Source organism: Saccoglossus kowalevskii, unplaced genomic scaffold, assembly GCF_978046115.1.
Source record: "Saccoglossus kowalevskii unplaced genomic scaffold, keSacKowa6.1 SCAFFOLD_446, whole genome shotgun sequence".
NCBI classification, from domain to species: domain Eukaryota; kingdom Metazoa; phylum Hemichordata; class Enteropneusta; family Harrimaniidae; genus Saccoglossus; species Saccoglossus kowalevskii.
The window spans coordinates 15,001-20,000 of record NW_028188820.1 but is presented as its reverse complement, the minus strand read 5'-3'; the positions used below and the strand labels follow the sequence as shown (position 1 = coordinate 20,000).

At 57.8% G+C, this 5,000-nt stretch overlaps 1 non-coding gene across 1 annotated transcript in view; it reads left to right on the top strand.

The window, feature by feature from the left end:
• Positions 1 to 3,757: 3,757 nt before the first annotated feature.
• The window catches only part of LOC144354880 (small subunit ribosomal RNA), a 1,860-nt gene continuing 617 nt past the window's right edge, over positions 3,758 to 5,000 (top strand). The window contains exon 1 of the ribosomal RNA XR_014928826.1: positions 3,758 to 5,000. This exon is cut by the window's right edge and continues 617 nt beyond it. This is a non-coding gene — a ribosomal RNA (small subunit ribosomal RNA).

Here is a 5,000-nt window from a genome sequence, read left to right as displayed (position 1 = left end):
GGCGGGGCGTGCGCCAACTCTCCTGGACTCGGCGCGAGTTGCCTGGGACGAGGCACCATCTCTCGGTGTGACAACTGGGGTGCCCTTCCCTTTTTTCTACCCCCAGCGATTTCCAGCATTTACGCACCATATATAAGAGAGGGTGTCGGAAGGAAGGGGCACTCGGAGAGCGCAAATCGGCGGGGCGTGCGCCAACTCTCCTGGACTCGGCGCGAGTTGCCTGGGACGAGGCACCATCTCTCGGTGTGACAACTGGGGTGCCCTTCCCTTTTTTCTACCCCCAGCGATTTCCAGCATTTACGCACCATATATAAGAGAGGGTGTCGGAAGGAAGGGGCACTCGGAGAGCGCAAATCGGCGGGGCGTGCGCCAACTCTCCTGGACTCGGCGCGAGTTGCCTGGGACGAGGCACCATCTCTCGGTGTGACAACTGGGGTGCCCTTCCCTTTTTTCTACCCCCAGCGATTTCCAGCATTTACGCACCATATATAAGAGAGGGTGTCGGAAGGAAGGGGCACTCGGAGAGCGCAAATCGGCGGGGCGTGCGCCAACTCTCCTGGACTCGGCGCGAGTTGCCTGGGACGAGGCACCATCTCTCGGTGTGACAACTGGGGTGCCCTTCCCTTTTTTCTACCCCCAGCGATTTCCAGCATTTACGCACCATATATAAGAGAGGGTGTCGGAAGGAAGGGGCACTCGGAGAGCGCAAATCGGCGGGGCGTGCGCCAACTCTCCTGGACTCGGCGCGAGTTGCCTGGGACGAGGCACCTTCTCTCGGTGTGACAACTGGGGTGCCCTTCCCTTTTTTCTACCCCCAGCGATTTCCAGCATTTACGCACCATATATAAGAGAGGGTGTCGGAAGGAAGGGGCACTCGGAGAGCGCAAATCGGCGGGGCGTGCGCCAACTCTCCTGGACTCGGCGCGAGTTGCCTGGGACGAGGCACCATCTCTCGGTGTGACAACTGGGGTGCCCTTCCCTTTTTTCTACCCCCAGCGATTTCCAGCATTTACGCACCATATATAAGAGAGGGTGTCGGAAGGAAGGGGCACTCGGAGAGCGCAAATCGGCGGGGCGTGCGCCAACTCTCCTGGACTCGGCGCGAGTTGCCTGGGACGAGGCACCATCTCTCGGTGTGACAACTGGGGTGCCCTTCCCTTTTTTCTACCCCCAGCGATTTCCAGCATTTACGCACCATATATAAGAGAGGGTGTCGGAAGGAAGGGGCACTCGGAGAGCGCAAATCGGCGGGGCGTGCGCCAACTCTCCTGGACTCGGCGCGAGTTGCCTGGGACGAGGCACCATCTCTCGGTGTGACAACTGGGGTGCCCTTCCCTTTTTTCTACCCCCAGCGATTTCCAGCATTTACGCACCATATATAAGAGAGGGTGTCGGAAGGAAGGGGCACTCGGAGAGCGCAAATCGGCGGGGCGTGCGCCAACTCTCCTGGACTCGGCGCGAGTTGCCTGGGACGAGGCACCATCTCTCGGTGTGACAACTGGGGTGCCCTTCCCTTTTTTCTACCCCCAGCGATTTCCAGCATTTACGCACCATATATAAGAGAGGGTGTCGGAAGGAAGGGGCACTCGGAGAGCGCAAATCGGCGGGGCGTGCGCCAACTCTCCTGGACTCGGCGCGAGTTGCCTGGGACGAGGCACCATCTCTCGGTGTGACAACTGGGGTGCCCTTCCCTTTTTTCTACCCCCAGCGATTTCCAGCATTTACGCACCATATATAAGAGAGGGTGTCGGAAGGAAGGGGCACTCGGAGAGCGCAAATCGGCGGGGCGTGCGCCAACTCTCCTGGACTCGGCGCGAGTTGCCTGGGACGAGGCACCATCTCTCGGTGTGACAACTGGGGTGCCCTTCCCTTTTTTCTACCCCCAGCGATTTCCAGCATTTACGCACCATATATAAGAGAGGGTGTCGGAAGGAAGGGGCACTCGGAGAGCGCAAATCGGCGGGGCGTGCGCCAACTCTCCTGGACTCGGCGCGAGTTGCCTGGGACGAGGCACCATCTCTCGGTGTGACAACTGGGGTGCCCTTCCCTTTTTTCTACCCCCAGCGATTTCCAGCATTTACGCACCATATATAAGAGAGGGTGTCGGAAGGAAGGGGCACTCGGAGAGCGCAAATCGGCGGGGCGTGCGCCAACTCTCCTGGACTCGGCGCGAGTTGCCTGGGACGAGGCACCATCTCTCGGTGTGACAACTGGGGTGCCCTTCCCTTTTTTCTACCCCCAGCGATTTCCAGCATTTACGCACCATATATAAGAGAGGGTGTCGGAAGGAAGGGGCACTCGGAGAGCGCAAATCGGCGGGGCGTGCGCCAACTCTCCTGGACTCGGCGCGAGTTGCCTGGGACGAGGCACCATCTCTCGGTGTGACAACTGGGGTGCCCTTCCCTTTTTTCTACCCCCAGCGATTTCCAGCATTTACGCACCATATATAAGAGAGGGTGTCGGAAGGAAGGGGCACTCGGAGAGCGCAAATCGGCGGGGCGTGCGCCAACTCTCCTGGACTCGGCGCGAGTTGCCTGGGACGAGGCACCATCTCTCGGTGTGACAACTGGGGTGCCCTTCCCTTTTTTCTACCCCCAGCGATTTCCAGCATTTACGCACCATATATAAGAGAGGGTGTCGGAAGGAAGGGGCACTCGGAGAGCGCAAATCGGCGGGGCGTGCGCCAACTCTCCTGGACTCGGCGCGAGTTGCCTGGGACGAGGCACCATCTCTCGGTGTGACAACTGGGGTTCCCTTCCCTTTTTTCTACCCCCAGCGATTTCCAGCATTTACGCACCATATATAAGAGAGGGTGTCGGAAGGAAGGGGCACTCGGAGAGCGCAAATCGGCGGGGCGTGCGCCAACTCTCCTGGACTCGGCGCGAGTTGCCTGGGACGAGGCACCATCTCTCGGTGTGACAACTGGGGTTCCCTTCCCTTTTTTCTACCCCCAGCGATTTCCAGCATTTACGCACCATATATAAGAGAGGGTGTCGGAAGGAAGGGGCACTCGGAGAGCGCAAATCGGCGGGGCGTGCGCCAACTCTCCTGGACTCGGCGCGAGTTGCCTGGGACGAGGCACCTTCTCTCGCTGCGAGGGGGTGCCCTTCCCTTTTTACAACCCCCAGCGATTTCCAGCAATTACGCACCATATATAAGGGAGGGTGCGGATGGAAGGGCACTTGGATAGAGAAATCAGCGTGTCCTCCTGCAACTCTCCTGGACTCGGCGCAGCGTCCTTGGGACGAGGTGCTGACTTGCGCTAGGGGTGCCCTTCCCTTTTTTCAACCCCCAGCGATTTCCAGCAATTACGCACCATACATAAGAGAGTGGTCTTGTCTGAGCTTGTCTGAAAAGTCAGGATCAGCGGACTCTCTCCCACTTTGCCTGGGCTCGGGCCACGACTGCTGCCAAGCTGTCGCGACTGCCCGCGCCTACCACTTTCAAAGTCGGACATCGCACCAGCTCGCCCCGGCGAACAGTGCCAATCCGCAGCAGCACTCGTCTCGGCGTTTCTCAGGCGTTTCTCTTCTCGACGACAGCCTACGCTGTGTGTCTCTTTATCACACGCTCTCATCGCACTTGGGACGACGTCTTAATTAATTTAATTATTATTAACGTCGCTCCGTCGAGCTTGAGAGAGGGGGTCGTGCCTTCTTACAAAATCGGATGCCTCTCGGTAGGCAAAGAAACTGCAAACCTCCGCCCGGTCGTCCGCTGGCGGGTCGGTCTCCTGCGAATAACAGGTTTCCGAAGCTACCTGGTTGATCCTGCCAGTAGTCATATGCTTGTCTCAAAGATTAAGCCATGCATGTCTAAGTACGAGCCTCGGTACACGGTGAAACTGCGAATGGCTCATTAAATCAGTTATGGTTCCTTTGATCGTTACCCCTTACTTGGATAACTGTGGCAATTCTAGAGCTAATACATGCCTACCTCGGCGCTGACCTCGCGGGATGCGTGCTTTTATTAGGACCAAGACCGACCCGGTGTCCTGCCTCCTTCGCGGGTGGTGGGCCCGGTCCTCCTGGCGAACTCTGGATAACTTGGCGGATCGCACGGCCTCTGCGCCGGCGACGAATCTTTCGAGTGTCTGCCCTATCAACTTTCGACGGTACGTTATGCGCCTACCGTGGTGGCAACGGGTAACGGGGAATCAGGGTTCGATTCCGGAGAGGGAGCCTGAGAAACGGCTACCACATCCAAGGAAGGCAGCAGGCGCGCAAATTACCCATTCCCGACACGGGGAGGTAGTGACGAAAAATAACGATACGGGACTCTTTGGAGGCCCCGTAATCGGAATGAGCACAGTCCAAATCCTTTAGCGAGGATCCATTGGAGGGCAAGTCTGGTGCCAGCAGCCGCGGTAATTCCAGCTCCAATAGCGTATATTAAAGCTGCTGCAGTTAAAAAGCTCGTAGTTGGATCTTGGTCCGCGGGCGGGCGGAAGTTCTCCGTACGAGTGGGTCTTCGCTGCCCGTCCCGGACTCTCCTCCGGTCCTCTCCCGGTGCTCTTGGTTGAGTGTCGGGGGCGGCCGGAACGTTTACTTTGAAGAAATTAGAGTGTTCAAAGCAGGCCGCCACGCCTGGATAGTCCAGCATGGAATAATGGAATAGGACCTCGGTCCCATTGCGTTGGTCTTAGGAACGCGAGGTAATGATCGAGAGGGACTGACGGGGGCATTCGTATTGCGGCGTTAGAGGTGAAATTCTTGGATCGTCGCAAGACGGACGACTGCGAAAGCATTTGCCAAGAATGTTTTCATTGATCAAGAACGAAAGTCGGAGGTTCGAAGACGATCAGATACCGTCCTAGTTCCGACCGTAAACGATGCCGACTGGCGATCTGCCGGCGTTACTCTCTAGACCCGGCGGGCAGCCTCCGGGAAACCAAAGTCTTTGGGTTCCGGGGGAAGTATGGTTGCAAAGCTGAAACTTAAAGGAATTGACGGAAGGGCACCACCAGGAGTGGAGCCTGCGGCTTAATTTGACTCAACACG